The 24821-nt window shown below is 40.9% G+C and overlaps 1 protein-coding gene across 2 annotated transcripts in view; it reads left to right on the top strand.

Annotated features, from left to right (window-relative positions):
• Positions 1-3915: 3915 nt before the first annotated feature.
• The window catches only part of TIAM2 (TIAM Rac1 associated GEF 2), a 131394-nt gene continuing 110488 nt past the window's right edge, over positions 3916-24821 (top strand). Inside the window, exon 1 of one of the 2 annotated variants that reach the window (XM_077897839.1) lies at positions 3916-4010. The gene's annotated coding sequence lies outside the window, so the exon portion shown is untranslated. Of the gene's footprint in view, positions 4011-13250; positions 13406-24821 lie in introns of those variants that run through there. The other variant, XM_077897846.1, reaches the window with a different exon arrangement.

Here is a 24821-nt window from a genome sequence, read left to right on the forward strand (position 1 = left end):
ATTCATGACCCCAAGATCAAGAGTTACATGCTCTTCTGACTGAGTCAGCCTGGTGCCCCAAACCCATCTATACTCTTAAGAAAATATCCACTTGTTGAAAATGGGTTACTGTCCATCCTACTAGATGGAAGTTAATTGTTCATGTGGCCTTGAAATTCATACGAGGGGATCCCCGGGTGGCTCAGCGGTTTAGCGCCTGCCTTTGGCCCAGGGCGCGACCCTGGAGTCCTGGGATTGAGTCCCATGTCGGGCTCCCTGCATGGAGCCTGTTTCTCCCTCTGCCTGTGTCTCTGTCTCTCTCTGTCTATCATGAATAAATAAATAAAATCTTTAAAAAAAAGAAATACATATGAAAGGGGGGATCCAAGAACCTTTGGCAACCACTGATTTGTTACTGTGACAAAACTGTGTCATCTGTTTTGGGAACACAGCTGAACAAATTTGGTGGTCTGAGTTCAGGTCCTTATTCTTCCTGGCTGTGTGACGGGTCTAATTTGTCCCCGCAGGCCTTACATTCTTCATCTGCAGAACAAACAGGGTTGAAGTCAGCATGCCTAAACTTAAACATTCTGTAACCCTGCCTAAAATTATTTTAACCCAAATGATTAGTAGTTCTAATAATCAGGATTCCCCAGAGAAACAGAACCAACAGGAGCCTGCCTGTTGACCGACCTACCTACCCCACCTCCCCATCAAGAGATTTTAAAGAATTGATGCATGTGATTGATTGTGGGGCTAGCATGTCCAAAATCCATAGGACAGGCCAGCAGAGTGGAAATTCAGGTGGGAGTTGACGTTGCAGTCTTGAGACTAAACTCTTCATGGCTGAAGGCTGGAAACTCAGGCAGAGTTTATCTATTGCAGTCTGGAAGCAGAATTGCTTCTTCAGGAAACTTCAGCCTTTGCTCTATAGGCAGGCCTTCAGCTGATTGGATGGGGCACTCACATGGAGGGCAATCTGCTTTACTCAAAGTTTACCAACTTAACATGAATTGCATCTAAAAGAATACTTTTACGGCAATGTCTAGACTGGCGTTAGACCACATGACTGTGTACCACAGCCTAGCCGGGTTGATGTGTTACATTCACCATCATGGTACTTAAGATGCCATTTCCCCATTTTTTACAATTTAAGTCATGGTGATGCAGTGGAAAAAGCAGGCTGGTTTAAAAATGAAATCATGTTGTATCAATAGTGTGATGCATCAGTTCATATCTTTACTGAGCACCCACATGTAAGGCATTCTGCTAGATGTTAGGAAACCAAAGATAAGATGAGCCCTTCACTTTGAAAGCAATTAAAATCTGGTAAAGAAGACAGACAAGTGAAAATCACTGTATGCCATTGTCAGATTTTGATGGAATGTTGAGGTAAATGAGGGCTTGGTAGAGCCTCATGGCTTGGGGGGTGAGGAAGAAGGTAGAAGGTTGGGGAAGACTTCACAGAAGAGGAGACACTTAAGTTGGGTCTTGAAGGGGTAATTAGGGAGACATTCCTAGCAGGACACAGTATGTGCAAAGGCCTGGAGAATAAAAAAAACTCACATTCATGAAATGGCAAGGTATTCAGAATTAATGTATGGAAAGCTTCTGTCCTAATAGGTACTGGTGACTCCATATCTGTTATTATCATTGGAAAAATTTAAATGTGGCAGATGATATATTTTATAATTTCTTGATGAGTAAATAACCATGTATAGGCCATTAGTAAAATAGGTCAATTCTTGGATTTTAAAAAATTATCTGTGTAATTTATTTAGATAGAACTCATTGAAACGTGTTCAATTTTCCATTCTTATCATTTAAAAAATATTTTCTTAAAATATATTTTCTTGTCTGTACTGGGTTAATTCCAAAATGAATTAAAAATTTGAGGCACCTGGCTTGCTCTGTTGGTAGAGTGTATGACTCTTGATCTTGGGGTTGTGAGTTTGAGCTCCAAGGTGGGCACAGATGTTACTTAAAAAAAAATGAAAATAAAAATTAAAAAATCTATATAGGATTTATCTTAGAAAGCAAGCATTCTTTTTTTCTTAAAGATTTATTTAAAATCTTTATTTTGGGGCTCCCTGGGTGGCTCAGCGATTTGGTGCCTGCCTTTGGCCCAGGTCATGATCCTGGAGTCCTGGGATCGAGTCCCATATCGGGCTCCCTGCATGGAACCTGCGTCTCCCTCTGCCTGTGTTTCTGCCCCCCCCGCCATGTCTCTCATGAATAAATAAATAAAATCTTAAAAAAAAAATAAAATCTTTATTTTGAACAGGGGTGGTAGCAGGGGGCAGGGGAGAGAGAATCCTCAAAGCAGGGTCCCTGCTAAGCATGGAACCTGGTAGGGCTCAATCCTAGGACCACGGGATCATAACCTGAGCCGAAATCAACAGTCAGATGCTTAACTGACTGAGCCAGGCACCCCAATGAGACAGGCATTCTTGACCAAATATATCAGGTTTAAAATAATTTTCTCTGGACCATTTATATCACCTTGGGCAAGTCAGCGTACCTCCATAAGCTTTAAATTCTTACCTAAAGAGAGAGCTTGGGCTGGTTTTTAAAGTCCCACCCATAGGATATTCTGTGAACCTGTAAATGAAAATTATTATCTCTCTGTCAAGTTATATAGGTTTATTTCTGTAACATGAATCATTGTGATAATCACACCTTTCCCAACAGCAACTATTTACAATGAAAGTACTTCATTGCTACTTCGATTGAGCATTTCATGTTTTAGCCATTTTGTTGAGTATTTTATGTGCATTATCCCATTCAGTACTTGGAATAACCCTGCAAAGCAGAAAATATTTCCACTTTATGGTTGAAGAAATCAGAGGTTCAGACAATTTAAATAACCAGGCTGGGCTCCCTCAGGTGGTAATGGGGGAAGTGGAGGGTTGAGCCCCAATCTTTTGGCTTCGAAGCCTGCATTCTTTATTAAGGCTGCAACCCACAGTACACAATTATTACCATAATGTAGTATTTTATGGACATAGCTGAGGTGAAATGTCTTATAAAAAGACAAGTCTCACTCTCTGAAAGCAATCTGTTTAATATTTTAAAAAATGAAAAGGGAGGTACTTTCTGGTATGTTGACTAATGGGGCCATGAATTTTAATATGTCACTGGGCAGTGCATCAAACAACAGAAGAATGTATTATTCTTCATAATATGAGAGGATCCAGAAACCACCTGCTTCATAAGTAGTGCAACTCATTCTTTGACTCAGCCCACTTGCATGTGGATCCTGCCCCATGGTCCGTGATAACTGTCTCTGACACACTGGTTCTTCTTAGGGTCTGGGCAGTCCCTCTGCCTGGCAGGTCATTTCCCTAACTTTGGAGTAGCTCTGAGATCTCAGCTTAGATGGTCATCTGAGAGATCCAGTTCCTAACCTTCCATTTTAAGGTAGCTACTTATCACTCATTATCTTATCATATCTGGTCAGGTGTCTACATTGCACATATCACTCTAGGATATTTTTTATGTTTCTTATTTGTTTTGTTTCGACTGCTTTCTCCTGCTTGAATAAAGTTCAGTGAGAGCAGAGACCTCTCTTGGTACTCTACTCCCAGCCCTGGAGTTGTGTTTGATCGCAGTAGGCTTTGTTTGGCTATCTAATCACCATCTGATTGTCAATTTCTTCTCTTCCATCTGCTCTCTCTCCCTCCTTTTCCTCTCCCTCCATATATTTACCTATAAAACTGCTTGGCCATGTGGAGTTATAGTAAATCTGTTTCTCCAATTAAGATTGTGGCAGGACCCTCATATTTCCTTTTTAGTTAATCACTTAACCTTTGATTTTTTTTTTAGTTCCCTTTTTGAATCAAGCCCGAGATACAGCACAATGTTGAGAAATTGAGCTTTAATTATAAAATTGTAATAAAACATGGTTTCTTACCCCTTTTTGTTTTCTCTTGCTAGGGCTCTGTGCTTGAATTACAAAGAGACCTCTTCAGCCAGCATCTTCTGGATGAATGAATGATTAACACCAAGTGTCATTCACACTCCCTCTAGGGGTAAGTTTGAGGGACTTGTGTATCTTAGAGGTATTAATGTATGTCAGCTGCATGTCTGTTTCCCGTGTTACTGCTCTTTGTCGTGGACCTGGGTGGGGAAAGCCAAAGTGGATTGCTCAAGTTGGGGCCGGAAATTGAATTTCCTTGCAGGTAGTAAGTGACCAAATATGAGTGGCTTATTATAAACATGCTTTAATTTGATAGACTGAATGGTCCCCTCTCTGTGGGGTTATGCACACACATCCTCTTTGGGAACTTAGGTGGGGAAATAAATTGCAAGTGTTCATTTCTGTCTCTTCACGTACCACACACTGATACTGCACACACTGGAACTCCAAACCAAACAGGACATCCTGCTGATGAACAGATCTAGAGCATAGCATTTCATGTTGGACTTGTAAGATCAGGTGAGCTCAGGAGACTTGGACATGAGGAAGACACTGAGGGAAAGGTAAGATTCCAATTATGTTAAGGCTGTTCCATTCTGACCGAGGTGCTTTACTGGGTTGATGGAGTGGTTCTAGTTTAGGTACTAAAGCAGAGAGCTGAACAGTTCAGTTCGTTCCCAAAGCAGTATTTGGAATGGTTGCCAGTCATTCCCTGGAAATGTTTGCAGCATTTGCCGTGCATGCTTTCTTCGCTGAGACTCACAGATACAAGCATAAGCTTTCCAAGTGGCACTTCTGTCCTGAGCGGCTTCATGCCCTTTGGATCTCATCTTTGGGTGCTGCCTCTGAGAGCTCATCTCTCTGTACACAACTGAAGGTGGCCACCTCTTTTAATTCTCTGCAAAGTGCTTGTCTTCCTGGATAGCTTTCTCCCTTGTGTATTTATTTATCAGCCTGCTGTTCAACCTTACCGTCACTGGAGCACAAGTTCTGTGTGGTCAGAAGCTTGTTTCTCTGTCCTCACATTGCTCCACAGCCCAGGACAGGGTCTGGTGCACAGTAGCTATTTTGTGACTGAGTATCTAATGAGTTCAGCAGTGAAATGTAGCTCACTGTGTAAGTTGCTCAGTGTCAGATGGTGAGAAATTTGTTGGCACCAGAGGAGGTTTTGAAGATTCACTTTGTTTAGTAGCTGTTTTCTTTCTTTCTTTCTTTCTTTCTTTCTTTCTTTCTTTCTTTCTTTCTTTCTTTCTTTCTTTCCTTTCTTTCCTTTCTTTCCTTTCTTTCCTTTCTTTCCTTTCTTTCCTTTCTTTCCTTTCTTTCCTTTCTTTCCTTTCTTTCCTTTCTTTCCTTTCTTTCCTTTCTTTCCTTTCTTTCCTTTCTTTCCTTTCTTTCCTTTCTTTCCTCCCTCCCTCCCTCCCTTCCTCCCTTCCTCCCTTCCTCCCTTCCTTCCTTCCTCCCTTCCTTCCTTCCTTCCTTCCTTCCTTCCTTCCTTCCTTCCTTATTTATGATTTTATTTATTTATTCATGACAGATACAGAGAGAGAGAGAGAGAGGCAGAGACACAGGCAGAGGGAGAAGCAGGCTCCACACAGGGAGCCCGACGTGGGACTCGATCCTGGGTCTCCAGGATCACACCCCAGGCTAAAGGCAGCACTAAACCGCTGGGCCACCGGGGCTGCCCTAGTAGCTGTTTTTAAATGTGAGTTATTCTCTCACAGAATTATCAAGTTTAGCATTATCTTCCATGTGAAAAGGAAGTTTTGTAATGTTTTGGGTCTATTTGCAAAGGGAGCACTTACTAAAGTTAGAAATTTTGAGGGTGATTAGTAACTCTTGTGGTGATTGAACTTTATATCATCTCCAGTAGAATATTTATTTTTAATTTTTATTTTATTTATTTTAAAATATTTTGTTTATTTATTCATGAGACAATCACAGAGAGAGGCAGAGACATAGGCAGAGGGAGAAACAGACTCCCTATAGGGAGCATGATGCAGGACTAGATCCTAGGACCCCAGGATCATGACCTGAGCCCAAGGCAGATGTTCAACCACTGAGCCACCCAGGTGCCCCTACAGTAGAATATTTAAAAGGAATTTCTGATTAACCTTGGCAACTGTTTGATTTCTGCTTTAATAAAGTTCAAATACCACGACTGAAACACACCTATTCTGAAAAGCCTAAAGTTTAGGTTTTTCTTTTTGTTTGTTTGTTTTTTTGAGTCAAATTGCCTGAGTTTTTTGAATCCTGTCTCTGACATTTCCTGGCTCAGTGACCTAGGGCAGGCTCTTTAAGCTTTGGTGCCTCATTTTCTTCTTCTGCAAGATGAGGGTAATATGAGCATTTTTCTCATGTTAGTATACATGTTATATAAATTTCTGTTTTTTTATTTAGTATATACTCAGAAGTTTATATATAAATACATCAACTAGGTTTACAAGTAATATGTTTGGATACTGTTCATAAAGTGGAGATAGGATTTTGAGCATTTACTTTTGTGTCATGTAGATGAAAAGAGACCATACCCGAAGTTAGCAGAAAGGAAAGGCTTGCTTATAATCATTAATAATTTTAATTAGTTGTCATAGCAATAAAATACAGATACGCCATTTTCCATAAGTATGGCAATATTGCTGTCTCTTTGGTATCAGACAGACTTGGTTTGGGTTTTCTAGTTGTGCTTAGCTTCAGTTTCCCCATCTGCATTAGCACTGCTAATACAAATCAATGAGGATTACTATGAGAATTAAATGAACAGAAATTCATCTAGGTGTAGAAAACTCACCTAACACTCTTGGCACAGGGCTTCATGATTTTTCGTTTCCTTCTTTCTAAGAAGAAGGATGAGATCTAAGAAGGATGTTACTATCTGGACAACTGTGATCATGCTTAGGAGTGTTTGGAAATAGGGTCCCATTTGTAATGATGAAGAAAACAGTATTTGGCATGATATTGCTCTTGAGAGTGTCCTGCGTGCAGGGTGCAGTGGTGATGAGATGCGAGGATCAATGAGTAGAAGGAAGCCTAGGAGCTGGGGGAAGACAGGAGGGGTGTCCCTGGGCCGTAGTGAACTTCCCAGTGTGGGTGGGTCCAGAAGCTGCTGGGCTGCAGATCAAGAAAGGATTTCTCTGCTGCTCAGGAAGGGGGCTGTCTTGGCCTGTATGGCCTGTTATGACCCCTCTTCTGTATAAGCAGCCCCCCATCTGAAATCCTGTGTGCACATCTGGTTGTCTTGGCCAAGTTGGTTGTTTGTGGATGTATGTCCATAGAGACCCAGGATTTAGCTTTCTGAAGTCAGGGAGCTGAGACTGCTGATGGCTTGCTGTTAAAACTTTATTCAGGATTTAAAATTTTCCTGTTTGTGTCTTACCATTTCCATCAGACATGGCACACTGGTGGGCTTCTGGCTGCTTCTGCGCTGTGGGTAAGCTTTGTTGGGCCTGCAAAATGTGCTCCTGACAAGTGTTTTAAAGATGTTTAAATTAGTTGCCTACCTTTTAAAAAGTGAAAATTTCATATAAACCAGCATGCTCAGTGATTATTAAAAATGCAGTTCAACTAGCAGCATAGGGTTCTACATTCCTGAGTGGCGGTGGACAGTGGGGCTCCGTGGCTGCTGGCCCTGTCAGGTGGGGCAGGCGAGGGCCGGTCTGCCATATTATTCACCACTTCATGTCTCCCCAACACCGAGTGTCCAATGCTATGTTTCATTTACATAAGTTGTTTTTCTTTTAGTGGAGTTTGGAGTAAACTGGAAAAGCTCTATCTTCTTCTGTATTAGTAGTGGAAAAACTAAAAATATTTTTGTAGGGTTTCAGGTTTCCAGAAAAATAGAACAGAACTTTTTTGTGTGTGTGCTGAAGAATACTTGTACAAGCCTAATTTGCAAACAGATGGCTTCTGTTTCTTAAGAATATAGTACTCTGGCCTCCATCGTTTCATGCATTTAAAGGGCCGCGACTATGTGTGTGCAATCTCTAACCTGGGCAGTAAAGTTTTCCCTCTGTGTACAGACACAACCTTTTTACTTCTATTTTAGGTCATTTCTTCTTTCTTGGCAACAAGCTTACTCGTCTTCTCCAAGGTCAATTGTTGGGACCACTGGTTGAGTGACGTGGGAGCAGTGTGTAATTTGCACACGTGTGGGCTGTGGAATGAGGTTCCTTTCTGCCCTCTCCAGTGGACCCCTTGACACTTCCCCAACTTAGTGGCACCAAACAGGCGAGGGCCTGTGGCCTCATTGACTTTGAGTGGGATTAGAGCACTGCCCTTTTAGCCCACTGAGACACAGACTGAGGTCTTAGGACTCTTTTCGTTCTACATTTGATGTTTAGGGAAGAATACGGGCTGGTTTTGCATGTGAGGTCTGTTTTGCAGGGGGTGGTTCTGGTCTCACTATGCAGATAAATTAGAAGAAAGCACGCCATGAAATTGGACTTCTGTTGTTTGCAGGGTGGTTGGGAGGAAGAGAGAGTAGGATATGTGTTGATAATGACGGAAAAACTAACTTAATTAGTGGGATTTTGAGGATGACTGATTAAAAATCCCTACAAGGAGTTCTCATCCATCAGTTGGTTTTTAAACAATGGAATGTGCCTTAATGGAGCTGTGAACTTCCCATCCGTCAGTGTATTTGGATAGGAGAGAGTGGCCCATCTGTCAGGATACCGTAGGAGGGTCTCAAAATAGAAATGAGATGGGTCTAGTGGGATGACCTCTGTGGTCTGTTAGAAAACTCAGATTCAATTATTCTCTGTATTAAACTGATTAGGAACCTTTCAGCTCAAACAATTTCACTTCAGTCCATAAAAAGAAAATATTGTGCATGGAGTGGGATGCTGAATAGAATACTTTTTAATTGATTACATTTAATTTTGGACAGGTTACTTACACTTATTTAAATGTTCCAAGAGAGTCTTTCAAAAATGTTACAAACAGATGTGTATGTGTCCAGTGGTTTGTCTTTATAAGTGTATTTCCTAAATGATTTTTTTCTACAGAAAATTTTTATTTTTACCTTAGTGGAAGCTCATTTTGTACTTTTATTTTTGGTAGCATGGTTTTTTAAAAACAATTTTTTATCATTTATATAAAAATATTGCCTCTTGTTATAAAGCATTCTATTTAATTTCAAAATTTAGGAGTTGATACATTATCAATAATTGTCAATAGTCAAAGTGTATTTAATTTGGATATAATGCACCTATAGAAAAAAGTCCATTAAAAGAGAACTTTATTGAGCCTGGGTGGCTCAGTCAGTTAAGCATCCAGCACTTGATTTCAGTGAACTGAAATCCCAGGACCCTGAGATCATGACCTGAGCTGAAATCGAGTGTCAGTCGCCCAACCTACTGATGATCTCACTGTTGTGAGATTAAGCCCTGTGTTGGGCTCCGTGGTAAGTGTGGAGCCTACTTAAGATTCTCTCTCCCTCTCCCTCCACTCCTCCTCCTGGCTCATGTGGACACATTCTCTCTCCACCCCCAAAAAATAAATAAAGGAAAACTTTTATTTTTTTAATATTTTATGTATTTATTCATGACGGACACAGAGAGAGAGAGGCAGAGACATAGGCAGAGGGAGAAGCAGGCTCCCTGCAGAGAGCCTGATGAGGGACTCAATCCCAGGACCCTGGGATTATGCCCTGAGTCAAAGGTAGATGCTCAGCCACTGAGCTACCCAGGTGCCTCCCTCTCTCATGTTACTTTAAAAAATGTATTTCAATGTCCATTTTTCTTGTAACTATAGATTAATACATCCTTATCTATTATTGGAGATGGACATTATTATCATCAACCCCATTTTTATGATGAAGGTACGATTCAGAAAGCTTCTAAAGTCACTAAGATGAATTGCTAACTCAGATCTACTGATATTGAAACCTGAGGTATTTTTACCATACTTTGTGGCCTTTTTTTTTTTTTTTTTAATGAATTGCGATTAGTCATGTGACAGAATGTAAGATATTCATGTCCTTGGTTATAATCAGGTTAGAAACAATTTTTGCTTGGTGTTGACTAAGACTAGGTTTTATTAAAAACATGATAGTTTTTAAAACTTTGACCTTTTTGAGGTATAATTGACATATTAAATTTTAGGGTATTTAGGGCATCTGAGTGGCTCAGCTGGCATCTGGGATCAGTCCTGCATTGGGGTCCCTGCTCTGAGGGGAGCCTGCTTCTTCCTCTGTCTCTGTTTCCCTTTCTCTCTCCATTTCTCATGAATAAATAAATAAAATCTTATAATAAAATAAAAAATTGTAGGATATTTAAAGGGTATATTGTGATTTGACCTATGTATACTGTGTGAAAGGATTCTCTCCATCCAGTTCATTAAGAACATCTGTCACCTCACTATTTGCCCTATGTGAGAGAGAACACTGAAGTTCTACTCTCAGCAAATTTCAGTTACGCAATACAGTGTTAACAAGTGTAGTCACCATGTTTCACATTAGGTCCTCAGACATTACTCATCTATAACAGTTTTTTGTTTTCTGTTTCAAGATTTATTTATTTTGGAGGAGAGGGAGGTGCAGAGGGAGAGGGGGAAGCAGACTTCCCACTGGTGTGGAGCTGGGCTCTATCCCAGGACCCTGAGATCATGACCTGAGCTGAAATCGAGTGTCAGTCGCCCAACCTACTGAGCCACCCAGGGGCCCCTGTAACAAAGGTTTTTAGCAACCTCTCCCTCTTTCCCCCAGCCCTTGGCAGCCACTTTTCTATTTTCTGTTTTTATAGGAGTTTGACTCTGTGCATGTGTGTGTGTACACACATATATCTTTCCCACCAACTTTTTATTAAGAGAATTTGCAAAAATATGAAGAGTTGAAAGAACTGTACAGAGAACACCAACACTTGAATTCTATAATTGTTAGTATGTTGCTGTATTTATTTTTATATGTGTCCTTCTGCATTGTATGTGTGAAGATAGAATACTTCTTAAGTAGTAATGTATGTAATTCTTGGAGATCTTTGCCAAGGAATTTAATTTTAGATGCCTGTTAACATGAATGTCCTGTTACATTATTATCTCACAATTAAACAGGTAATACGGTTTGGAGATAGGCTGACTTTTTTTGGGTTGGAGTACTAAATCAAGAGTGTTTTATTGTAGTTGGGCAAAATTTAAAGAATTAAAAAAAATCTTACATAGTTTGAAACCCCAAGGGACTTCATTCACCCATAAATTAAAGTTCTTTGGGTGACCTCAGTGATTAGAAAATGGAATGCAAACCCACTGGAAATGTATGAGGAATATTGGAGACAATTCAGTCCTACAGACAGTTCTGGCATCAGCAGATCTACATATAACATGCATCAAAAGGTCAGAAATGTCTTAAAATCTAGAGGCAGGGGTGCCTGGGTGGCTCAGTCAGTTAAGCATCTACCTTCTCTCAGTCATGATCTTGGGGTCCTGGGATTGAGCCCCAGGTGGGGTTCCCTGCTCATTGGGGAGTCTGCTTCTCCCTCTCCCTCTGCTCACCCCTTGCTCATGTGTATGCAGATGTTCTCTCTCTCTCAAATAAATGAATCTTTAAAAAAAAAAAAATCTAGGGGCAGGACTAGAATAGGGGCATGCGAATATTTCCACATAGTTCATTGTTTTTCTTATACATTTTTCACATTGAGATGCATATCTTCTTAAACTTCCTTCTTCCGTAATTCTCCTCTATCTCCCTTTATAATCAGGGGTAGTTCTTCTGTCTCAAGAAACTACTTTTTATGCTGACTGATACCTAATTTTACTTTTATTTTAGTAACAAATGGTACTCCTTGATGACTTAGCCTTCTTTCTTCTCTATTTCCTCAGGCTTTTTTTTTTTTCTTTCCCTGAGTAGGATCCATGCCCAATATAGGGCTTGAACTCATGACCTGGGGATTCAGACTTGCATGTCCTACCAACTGAGCCAGCCATATGCCCAGCCCAGGATATTTTTCACATGTGCACACATGCATATGTGCATGTGCACACAAACATCAAATCAACATTTTGGGAATCCCCAGGTTTTCTGACTTGGCTTCCGTGGCAACCTTCTGACTTCAGTCTTGGGGGTTGTGGTTACTTGAGTGGCCTGTCCTGGCTCTGCTGCCTGCTGCTGACCAGCTCTGTGACCTTGAAAAGTCACTTCAGGCCTCCTTTTTTTTATCTGTAAAATGAGGGGGTTGGAATAGGCAATTTTTCAGGTGTGCTCCACTGGCACTAAAAATTGTTTGGCTCTGTGTTCATTAATAAAGTTTTGTAGAGGTTAGACTAGTTTTTATAGCTATTGGACAGATGACCTTATGTAATGGCTCTTATTTTTGCTAATTAAAATCAGAAAGTATTATCTTCAAGCAGGTATTAACTACATGAAACCTATATGGGGAAAAAATGTGTGTGTGCATATGCATATGTAGTGATTTGTTTTTCATGCAAGGCAAGGAGTTAAAAGCTTATATGTCTGTAGTACAATCAGGTCTTGAATATTAAGAATCTTGTCAGTTGCAGGCGTAGATCCATTCATGTTTAAAAAATAATGACAATACTACCTTAAAAAGATGTCATAATTTAAAAAATTTAAACACTACACAGATGTAATCCTGTTCTCCCTGTTAGTGTACCTTTCCCAAGAATTGCTATAAAATCGTTCGAAACTGTTGCTTTCCCTGTTGGGTGTACTTTAAATTGAAAGCCTTATATCAAAAGATACAGCAAGACTTCAAAATACTTGAATGCTTGGTCTGTCACTTTACTTTAAAAGGCAGTTTAGTGCTTATTTTTCATAAAAATAGTGACCTGTTGGGATAACAAGTACTTCCAACGTAGGACACTGTAGCACAGCTAACTTAAAAATGAAATAACTCTAGCAAGGAACACAGAGTAAGCGTATACCCGATATTTTGCAAATTGCAAAATTATTTTGAAGGGCTGCTCTTGAGGCAGGGTTTTTATGACCGTGACATTCCAGCTGTGGTTTTAGAGACAAAATGTTTACTACTGCTCTAAGCACAAGGATGGTAGGTGTGTATTCTTACTGCTGAAAGGCTTTAAAAAAGCAACTGAGACTCCCTTCAAGTGAGTAAACCTTTATTCAGCAAACTTTGGGGCTGCGTTCCTATGGAACTTTGGTGGTAATTCTGGAATGTGCGTCCAACAGCAGCCCAGTCATGGGTGAGCCTGGCGGCTCCAAGGCATGATGGCAGGCTGTCCTGGCTAATCGCTTCAGGCAGCCCATGGAAAACCACTTTCTGGTTAAGTCTGCATCATACTCTTCCACCAATGGAAAAAATTGAACATGATGAGGGTGTGTAGCTAGCAGACAAAAATATATCCAGCATTGCACAGGATCTGTTTTTAGCTCTTAACGGCCGAGCATTTGAAGTGTTCAGCACTGTTTCCTGCCTTACCATGGGCAGAAAGAAGAGAGAGTTTGTGGATTTGTACACAGACCCTGACTTGGTGAAACTTTTTCTACTAATTAAAAGAGCCTGAGAAACACTGGCTACATCCGAAGTTTTGGCAAAGGTAGGTTATAAATGTTTATTTTCCCCCTTCTGGAGTTGAGACTTAATTTTTATATGTGAGGTTTAAATGTGTCTTGAAACACTCCTTTGGGGAATATTTCATTGTGCGCTGACCTTTACTTTGTTTTACATTATTTTGTATTTAGGCTGTGTAAGGCTCTCTGATCCTCAAATCTGAGTGTATATGCCTTCTAACACCTATTGGTCATTTAATACAGTTGCCCATGCCATTTAACTAATAATTCTCCAAAAGCTAAAGGCATATGTTGCATGGATTTATTTTTTCTGATAGCTCAAGAAAGTGTCATTTCTCAGTCTGATCATGTTAAAGCATTAATGACTATTACTTTATCTTTACCATTTAATTCTTTTAGGGCACAAAGGGAAATTAAAATGTGGCAGAGATTGTATTTTGTAGTTTCCTGGTTCTTATATAACCTCATCAGGCCTTGGTTTTGAGCTTAGTGAAGCTATTTGGTTTAAGAGTTTCTTTTCAAGCTTGTAATTTGATGTTCAGTGTTCATTAATGTTTGTCCTTCAGCTTTGTCTTGAACTTTCTGAAAAAGATATGAAATCCCTTGTAATCTGTGTGTGTGGGGTGGTACCTGGTTCAAGTAGAATGAATGATTCATGTCACAATCCCCTCAGAAGCTACTCCTTCATTAGGCATTTGTCTGAATCCTGAGCTTATCAGCAGGGACTGAGGAACCCTGGCTTGGCATAGTACTTCCTCAGCTTTAGGTTTATTTGGCCAAGCATGTAATTCTCAGAAAATTGGTAGGTGGAGAGACAGAAATAGGAAGCTTTTTTGAAGTCATTGTAACTTGGAAGATTATTTATAGAATTTCTGGAAAGTAGGGGTACTGCTGCAGAGCCGCTAGGGTTTTTCCTAACACATTTAAATATTTCATTGTAGCCCTCTATCTCACTTAGGGATTCTACAGTTTTTTCTTACTTTCAGTATAATAGGGCTGTGAGTTATTTTAGGATAGGCAGTGTGTGCGTTTCACTGTGTATCCACTGTATGGATATAGTGCACATTGTCCAGTCCTTCACTTCCTTTACGGAAATGTCTTTTTGGGATAGGGCAGTGGTGAGGACTGTTCAGGTAGGTTCGAATTAATAGAAAAAATGAATAGTTTTATTCATTACTTTTCCTTCGGATCTGGAAAGGGTGGCTCTGATGAGCTGGCAACCATTTCGACCAGGGACAGAGTGCTGTCTTCCTCTCTAGTCCGATTAACACTTGTCAACTGCTTTGATTTTTACCAGAGCTTGTCGACAGAAACTGAAGTCCATTGAAGAACCTATGACTCCAATCCAAACCAACCAGACTGTAAACAGTGTTTTGAATGCGAATAGATAACACCCTTCTTTCCATATTTCAGTGCAGAGGGAGTAACTTGCAAAGGCTTCTCCTTAGACCGGGCCTGTTCAGGGATGCTTGGAAGTGCACGATAAGATTAGGCCCCTTGCCAAGAGATTATCCTTCCAAAGTGGTCCCTCATTTAACCACCAAGTAAAGTAGGTATTTCTGTCTTGGTGGCCTACAGTTGTGTTTGAGAAGACACATATCCTCTTTTTCAGAGATTTAAGGTTAGTGCCAGGTCGCTGTAATCTCTTTTTTATTGTAGATATCAGAAGGAGGTGGGAAGAACACAGGGGCAAGTCTGAAAAGGAAAGCACATGCTCCTTAAATGTTGGATGGGACACTCTTCTGTGCCTATACATATCTCCATGTTTGGCCCACTTTGTGAGATTTATTTACGTGGAGATGATAAACTGAGTTAGTGAGATCCTTAACTCTGCTGTGAGATTTTTTTAAAAAAAATCACTTTTATGGAACATTCAAAACAAGATCTTTATGGACATTAAAAAGTTTTTAAGTGATAGTCTGCATTTTTAAATTTGAGATTAAGTATACCTTTGGTAAGGGCCAAGATAAAAATGGCTTTATTGGGAAGACTCAAAAAAAACTTGTATGGAATCAAAAGTAATAGCACCAATATTAAAGATGGAGAAAGGTAGTAATAATGTAGCAGATCATCCTGAATCTCTGACTGTTGACACATACAAGTAAGAAACATTGTGTTTATAATGGTTTGAATTCTGATAATGGCAGAGTGAGTGTCTTTATTACTCAGTCCTATCTAAAATAGGCTTATAAATGGTAGGAGGCTGTAACGTCAGTGGCCCAGGAATATATAATACACTATTGTCAGCTACTTATAACCCACATTATTGTCAGGCTGAAAAGGGCCCTTGCACAATTTTCAAATGGGAAAACTGGAAAAACCACAGAACTGACGTGGCTTGTCCAAAGTTCCAAGATGGTTAGTTGCTGAGTTGGGACAGGATACCAGGTGTCCTGTTAGCTCCTTCCTTTAGACCTATTTCTTGAATTGGAAATACTTTAGTATGTCCTACTCTATCTTTGTAAATGTAGAGGCACGCATATATACATATGTCTGTACGTGTGTAGATGTATGTTTACATACACATCCCATCCATTCCCCTCCCTCCCTCCATTCTTTCTTTCTTTTACTCAGCTGTCTACATATCAGCCCAGACAGACTCAAAGCTCTACTGGGAGACAAGACTTGTCTTTATATATCCTATCCTAATGAAATTCAAAGCTGTACACTCAGTTGGGGGCAATCGTTCCTATTGATTTGTTGCCAGAGAAAATTTTAGGGGCACACATGCTGCTCTAACCTCTGGTGACAAGATAGCTCTGGTTAGACTTCATCTGCCAGTCTTCTTGGTTTAGCCTTAGAGTTGTTTTGTTTTTGTTTTTGTTTTTTCATTTTCATGATCCTATTCCCATAGTAGACTGTTGAGGATTTGTTAGTTCTGACCCTTAATAGAAGGAGGCATGGAAGGGAACAGAAAAATAGCAGATGGGCTTTATTTTAGTGCCATGGTAGTGCAAGGCACTTTCAGAAAAATAAACCACATATAAAGTGATAGACCAAGTTATCATTTCACTGTAGGAAAGGGATGGAGTAGGTGCTACAGATAATGTCAGGAAGGAGTTGGTCCAGGGCGTTCCTAAGACTTAAATAAGGGCTTAAAAATCCTGGCTATCTTTAGGACAACATTGGAAAGTGAAAAATACTCCTTATCCTGTTTTTGTACTTGACTGTGACACATCTCTATAGTGATAGAACTGTTAGAGCAGGGTTTCTAAAATGGAGATGTGTAGAAGGGCTTAAGGGGTGCCGAGTCTATGCGCTGGGAAGGACAGAAACCAAGAGTTCATATGAAGAAAGACGACTATAAGGAGCTCTGGGCAGAGAGAATGAAAATATTTTCAAGTCATCTGTAGCCACTCCTAGAAGGTGAAGTTACAAGTGAAAAGACTCATTATACACAGTCACAAACCAGGAAAACTCAGGACAGTAAAAGTGAACAGAGAGTAAAGAGCGTCATGAAAAGTGTGCATAAACTCATGGAATACACACGCATGTGTATATGCAGATGTGTTCCATTAAACATTGTTAGCTTAGTTGCAAATGAATCAAATACAGCCAGACAGGTGAAATACAAAACAGTGACAAAACACCCTAGACATAACCAGCACCTAGCAAAGACCTTCACTTATCTTTTTTTCCCCAACATGTGACTTATAGGAGAAAAATGGAAATGATAAGAAGATACAGTAATATGCAGTTTCCCAAAGAGTCCTGCACTGGAATTAATGCTGTTGCATCCTGGTGCTCTACTATGTCTATACAGTGGTGTTCTCAAAATTTTTTTTTTCTAAAATTTCTCTAGTACAGAGCGGTTGCCCTTGGGCCAGGTCTTCCTCTTGTGAGAGTCCTTCCCCATTGGCTACTTAAGAAAAACATTTCCCCCTTCCCCACACAGCACATTTTCTCTCCAATCATTCCTGTTCAAATGCTGGAATTTCTCCTGAAGATGTACAGGCAGACAGACAGACACACATCAGTGACCATCACCCTTTTTTGGATTCCTCTATCCTTCCCCATTCCTCTATCCTCTATCCTTCCCCAGAGGAACCCATTGGTTCCTCTGTCCCTGTCACAGTAAAACAGGAGCGAGTTCTTGCCGGCCACCATCTTCTTTGGTTTCCTTGACCTCATCCTCACACTCACGCCAATCCACTGTGCTCCACCTCTGCTCCACTCTGGTCAGGTTCATGGATCAACCTCCACATTGCTAGGTTCGGTGCTTTGTTCTTTCTCAGTCCTTGTTATTTGAACTATTAGAAACATTTGTCACTTCCTCACAGTCTCCTCCCTTAAATACATTTTTTGGTTGGTTTTAAGGGCAATGTATTTTCTTGATCTCCTCCTAATTGGATTCATTGACTGTTCCTTCTGTTTCCCTCATCTGTGTGTGCGTCTCCTTATTTCCTTTACCTCTTCATGGGGGAGCACCCCAGGGCCTCTTCTTTTCCCTTTATTTACTCCCTTGGGGAGTTCATCCATTTATGTTTCAAATACCACCTTCATATGATGAGTAGCAAATTTGTACCTCAAGCCCACCTTTTCCCTGAACGCTGGCTTCTGTGTCCAGCTGTCAGCTCAATATTGCCACTTTCAACAGACATCTAAAACCCAACTCTTTGTCTTCCTCCTAAGCCTCCTCTGCTATGCCTTCCCCATTCTTCCAGATTGAAAATCATGGCAGCCTTCTTGGCCTGTCATCACTCAGGCCCATCCACCTGGGAATCCTGTTGGCCCTTCCGTCCACTGTATCCAGACTCAGACCACTCCTCATCACTCCCACCAAGTCCAGCCCACATCATCTTTCACCTGAATCAACCTCGTTGTCCCCCATCCCACCTCAGCTTCCACTTGGCTGCCGGCCATCTAATACAGGGCAGCCACAGTGAGTCTCTTGAAACATGCCCCTTGATGAGCCTTCTGTAGACACCACCCTCTAATCATGACATTTAATCTCAACACAAAAGCCAGTGGCCTGAAAATGTCCCTTCGGGCTGCACTCCCTGGCTCTCTGTCCCTTCTTTGACCCCTTCCATGCCAGGCACAGTGGCCTGCCTGTTTCACCTCCCTGGGCATTTGTACTTTCCATCCTCTGCATCGAGTGCCTTTTCCCCAGAATCCACATGGCCTTCTCCATGACCTATTCCCCCTTCATGTTTTTTTTTTTTTTTTTTTTTTTTTACTAAAATTCTCAGCACCTTATAATAACATACTTTCCTCATTTATTGTTCATTTCTCTCCACTATAATGAAAGCTTCATGAAAGCAGGAATTTTTTTTGGAGGGTGGGTTATTTATTGTTATATCCTCAAGGCCTGGAACAGCATCCAACACAGTATTCACTAAACATATGTTGCATTAATGTATTTTACCTAGGATGCCTAATTAGGTAGTTATAGCAGCCTAATGCAAATGCTAAATGTTGTTGGACTTCTATATTTTACCTTAAACATGTGAGTTTTATATTTAATTCTTGTTATATTCCTTTATTGAAGCAATTATGAAATTACTTAGCATTAGATGAAATTGAAGCTTCAGGAAGGTGCCACTTGGTTGTTCTGTGATCTTGAGTGCCCTTCTCCCCTCTTGGCCTTGGTCACCATGGCTCACCCTCATAGCCTTTGGGAAGCATTTTCTTTCTTCCATTCCTTCCCTTCCTTTCTCTCTTCTCTCCCTCTCCCCTCTCCCCTCTCCCCTCTCCCCTCTCCCCTCTCCCCTCTCCCCTCTCCCCTCTCCCCTCTCCCCTCTCCCCTCTCCCCTCTCCCCTCTCCCCTCTCCCCTCTCCCCTCTCCCCTCTCCCTTCTCCCCTCTCCCCTCTCCCCTCTCCCCTCTCCCCTCTCCCCTTTCCCTTCTCCCCTCTCCCCTCTCCCCTCTCCCCTCTCCCCTCTCCCCTCTCCCCTCTCCCCTCTCCCCTCTCCCCTCTCCCTTCTCCTCTTCTTCTCTTCTCTTCTCTTCTCTTCTCTTCTCTTCTCTTCTCTTCTCTTCTCTTCTCTTCTCTTCTCTTCTCTCTCTTCTCTTCTCTTCTCTTCCTTTTCTCTCTTTTCTCTTTCTTTTCTCTTTCTTTTCTCTTTCTTTTCCTTCTCTTTCTTTCCTTTCTTTTTTTCTCAGGGAGATGGGCAGGGGAGAGAATCTTTAAGCAGACTCCAGGCTGAGTGTGGAGCCTATCGTGAGGCTCATTCTCATGACTCATGAGATCACAGCCTAAGCCTAAACCAGAGTCAGAGGCTTGTCCGACTGAGCCACCCAGGTGCCTCAGGGAAGGTATACTGAATTCCAGTGGATATTTAGGACTGTGACCATGAAGTTTATACCACCAAGAAAGCAGATTTTTCCTGTGTGATGATTTTTATAACACAGTGAAATGGAAAAACTACATTGTAACCTTAAAGTTCCTTAGTTAATTTAAAAGTTCAGTTTTTCATTTCTTTCTGCTGGCCCCATTCCCAGCTGGGCCAGCCTTTAATGCCTGGAATAAGGATACCTCCAGAGAAAGACTTTTTCAGTGCTTTCTTTATGAAAGGGACATAAATTACAACTGTTCTTCTAGAAGATAAGCCTAAAAGTTAAATTATACTTAAAAAAAAAAAAAAGATCATTTCAGGTTGAAAAGTACAGAAACATTTAAAATTATTTAGATGTAATGCCTATGTTAAAAAATATTTTAAAATTTCCAGATTGGATTCCTACTCTTTGGAGGCAGTAGGGATGATCCTGCAAGGTTCTGGGGTTCTCGTGTCCCAGGTGGGCCTGGGACACAGAAGCTCAGGACACATTAGACCCTTCCCCACTCTGTGTGTCCATCTCCTCGAGGTATCTCACAATTATAAATTCCTGTAAATTATGAAATTTAAACTACACCTAATGCTATTCATTTTTTTCCCTGAAAGTTTTTGTAAATTTGCCAGCCAAAATCTTTTTGCTTTTGCTGTGAATAATCATAGAATTTAAGGAAAAGTTTGGCAATGACTGGTTTAGCTTTACTTGCGGACCCTAGAACAACTAATTGTAGCCTTAAGCCTTCAACTGAGAGAAATGAGCTCTCAACTGGGGCTTCAGGCTGAGATGGAGTAGAAGAGTGACACATTTATAAGGGTGAGGAAAGCACCTATTCAAAGCAGGGGAAAAAAATGTGTGGTTTAAGCCTGTTCACGTTTTAACTTAAAAGGAGCAGTGTATAATGAAGAAATATTTTGCCAAGAATCACTAGGTATAATTACCATGGTATATTTTGGTCACAGAATGTGATTGAGTTCAGGAGTGCAATGCCTGCTTCTGATTTACTGAAGCATGTGCCTTACCTGCACATCTCTGAGTCACTGAGAAGCCATGTGGTTAACAGCCCGGGTTCTCGTGCAAGGTCTTCTGTTTTAGTATGGAGCCTGGGAAGTACCTACCCATGCCTGGACTCCCCTTTTGTGGAAGGGTTGCTGTTCATAAAAGTTTAAAACGAAAGGTTATTTAAAAGTCATGCTAGCAAATTTGAATCTTGTGACTCTTCGACAGTCACCAAATGGACTGCACAAGGTCTATGGAGGCAAGGATGTTGGCCAAATTTTGGATGGGATTTTGATGTAGACTTGTAGACTTCGCAGAAAAGGGTGGGACTGAACATTTAATACATTAAAAAAAAGACAAAACAAAACACTGGAGAGAACATGGATGAAAATGTGTGAAAGGCATTTTAATAATTTCTAAAAAAAATAAGAAAAAGCTATTATTTTCACTGAGATTATTTTATTTTAAACTATATTCTGTAATTTTGCTTGAAAAGGTGATTAAAAGAAACAAAACCCTGAAATGTTCTCAGTTTCTGCTATGGCCCAGATGTAGCTGGGCCTCTCAACTCCCTGACATTCCAATGACATACCAGTAATATTTGTGGGATTGTTGGTCTCACCACCTCTCTCATAAACTCCATACTGTTAAAGTTGTCATAAACTTGCTTATTGATTCTCCAAACCGTTCGTGTTGGTAATTAGCCCCTCCTTGCCCAAGCTGATAAGTCCTTTTAGGGATGGGATCAGATCATCCCTCCCTTTTGTTTCTCTTATAGTCCCGGAGGGGGGCGGGGGGGGGGGGATGTGTAGGAGGGTCTCCAAATCCATATTGAGTGGTGAGTAGAAGTCTTCACATCACTTGAACTTCCAAGTTTCTGCCAGCGCTAAGAAGTTTTTCTTCCTTTGCCAGAGCTGCCCCAACACTGATCTTCGAGGTGTGGACTACAGTGGGCTCCTTCCAGACTGTATTCTCAAGTGTCCCTAGGAAGCAGCTCGCACTGTGGTGCCTCTGGGACAGTGGGGAAAGGGGGGATGGGCTAATGAGTGTCAACACTCCCTCCCCAGCCTCTCTCCTCCTCTTCTCCTACCTCCTTCTCCTCTGAACATTGTCCCTGACACCAGTGGTCAGGCCCTGCTGCCCTTGATCAGTTTTTCCTGAACAAGCTAGGGTCTTTCTCCATTCAATCACTTGGGGACTCGCACGCTGTCACAGAGTGCCCAGTCTTAGAAACCCCTCTTTTCTTTGGAGGGCCCTCTTTTCTGTTTTCATCTAACAAAATCCCACTCATCCTTCAAGACTCAGGTCTTCATTTAACTTTTTTGGGAGGTATTTTTTTTTTTTTTTAAGATTTTACTTATTTGAGAGATAGAGTGAGAGAGCACCAATCATGGAGCAGAGGGAGAGGGAGAAGCAGGCTCCCCACTGAGCAGGGAGCCTGACTTGTGGTTCGATCCCAGGACCCCAAGATCATGACCTGAGTCGACTGCAGATGCTTTACCACCTGAGCCACCCAGATGCCCCTGGTGGGTAATTTTTAATTTTCCTCTGAAGAATTTGAACATCCATTGAAAATTTCTCTTAAGTTGTAGAATGAAGGAGAATGAGCACCATGTGCCTGACTTGTGGGGCCCAGGATTGCACACTGCCCATGACTGCTCCTCATCTCTTCCTGTCTTTAGCTCAAGTGTTTACCTGGGGCAGTGATTTAGCAAATATTTTGACTCTCTAGACTTTGTCTTTGGGTCTTACTAAAATGGATGTGCCATTCAGCTGCTATGCATAGTTTTATGTCATTATTTTTCACACCTTTTTTTTTTTTTTTTGACCATGAAGAGGAAATGATTGTTCTTCACAGTTCAGGATACAGGCAAATATACAAGCACACATGAGAATTTATTTATTTATTTTAAAGATTTTTATTTACTTATTTGAGAGAGAGAGCAGGAGCAGGGGGAGAGGCATGGGGAGAGGGAGAAGCAGACTCCCTGCCCATTAGGAAGCCCGATGCAGGGCTCGATCTCAGGACCCGGAGACCTGACCTGAGCCAAAGGCAAATGCTGAACTGACGAAACAAACCACCCAGGTGCCCTGAGAATTTAATTTCATAAAACAGTTTTTGCCTTTGCTTCCATGTGCTTCTCAATATTTTTTCTATTTTACCCTAAGCTCTGCTCTATTTCTTTTCTGTTCTATTTTTTAAAAAAAATATTGATCATTGATTCATTAAATGAATTTCATGACCCATAGTTGAACAAACATTTTTAAAGCAATGCTGTGGATGTTAGAATTTGTTATAAAACAGGTGTGAGTGTAGAGACCCTCCTTGTGATAAATTGGCTTCCTTAGGTGATGAACGGTACAAAAGCCAGGCTATTGTTTCTGTGGAATTTATTACCTGCTCCCCTCCTAACACCAGCCATGCTTGTCCTCGGCATTCCAAGGTACAGATTGGTTTGTCCATTCATCTGTGAATATGCATTTGGAAGGGGCCCTGCTGACTTGAAATAGAACCGATAGTGTTCCACAATGGATGTTTAGCTTTTGAGGCCTTAACAGCAGCTTGCTTTCTGCCCACTTTATTTTGTTAGGATTACTCTTCCTAAGCATTATTCCTATGGAGACCAGATTCTTCTTTTGCCTGCCTCTTTTACAAATTGGGTTCAAGTCTTGTGATTAGTAATGAGCTCCTTTGAGTCATGGCATTCAGTTCTCAAATTCTGAGTGTAGTTCATTGACTCAGAATAAGAGAAGCAGGTTTGGGCAATATTTATAGCACTTGTTACTGAGTTTGGATCCTGGCAGAGATGAATACATTTGTTTCAGATTTTTAGGCATGTTCTTGTATTTTAGCCATTTTTATAAGACAGTAAAATTTGAAGGCAGGGTTTCTCAGCCTCAACACTATTGACACAGGTAATACATGGAAGCCATCCTGTGGACAGTAGGATGTTTAGCAGCATCCCTGAATTCCACCCCCTGGATGTCATGACCCCAGTTGTGACCATGGGAAATGTCTCCAGATGCTACCAAATGTCCCTGTGGGGCCCAAACTGACATTTTTTTTTTTTTTTTAATTTTATTTATTCATGAGAGACAGAGGCAGAGAGAGAAGCAGGCTCCTTGTAGGGAGCCTAACGCGGGACTCCATCCCAGAACCCCGAGATCACGACCTGAGCCAAAGGCAGACGCTCAACCACTAAACCACCCAGGCATCTCTAGAATGACTACTTTAAAGTCATACCAGTTGTTCAGTGAGCACTTAAGTTATTTTTGTACATTTTCTGTCATGACTGTCTAATAACATAAGTACGTAGCTTGTGTCATTGTTTTTGTTGACATTTGGCAGACCTTGACACATTAGGTACTTTTATATGCTGTTATAATTTGGAGAATTGATAAAAATCAGAAAAGTGCTAGCAGGATTTATAGGATTCTAAATTTATGTATATAAACATATGATAATTAACAAAATATCTGGAACAGACTAAGATTTGGTATCATAGTATCCAAAATTATACTTATAACTAAAAACTAGTAATAGTACTATAGATTTGTGTTTCCCAATTTTTAAGGTAATTTTATGTATATTTTCACACTCGTCTCACTCTGGGAGTTAACTAGGGTAGATATTTTTATCCTCAAGTTGTAAGTGGGGGGAAATGAGATTCAGAGAGTGTAAGTAATTTGCCCAAAGACTCATTGCTATTTAAGAGATGGAAACGGGTCTACAACCCATTCTCTGACATAAACTAGAGTAAGATTCTGAGATTTGTCTTTTTAATGAATGAAGTTTCAACTCTCCAACCTCCCACGCACAAATAAAGGAAATCAAGTAGATGTTGTTACCGTTAATGATGGCTAGTCCTAGTCTCCTCTTTTTTCTTAGTTCTTATCACTACCTAGAATGTTGGCCTTGGAGAAGGATGAGGCTCCTATTTCAGTATGAAAAGCTCTCTGGAATTACATGAGAAGCCCTGTTGGTGTCGCCTGGTGGTAGAACCTGAGTTTCCCTCACAACCTTGCCCAGCCATAAATCTGCTTTTGTGCAGTGCCTCTGTTATGCTTGCTGTCCCTATTCGACCCTGGTCATCTTCTCCCATCTGGCCTCATATTCCTCTTTATTTGCTCCTTCTGAGCAGCTGACCCAGGCCAGAGACAAAGCAGCCTT

This window comes from Canis aureus, chromosome 1 (genome assembly GCF_053574225.1).
Source record: "Canis aureus isolate CA01 chromosome 1, VMU_Caureus_v.1.0, whole genome shotgun sequence".
Classification (NCBI taxonomy): Eukaryota; Metazoa; Chordata; class Mammalia; order Carnivora; family Canidae; genus Canis; species Canis aureus.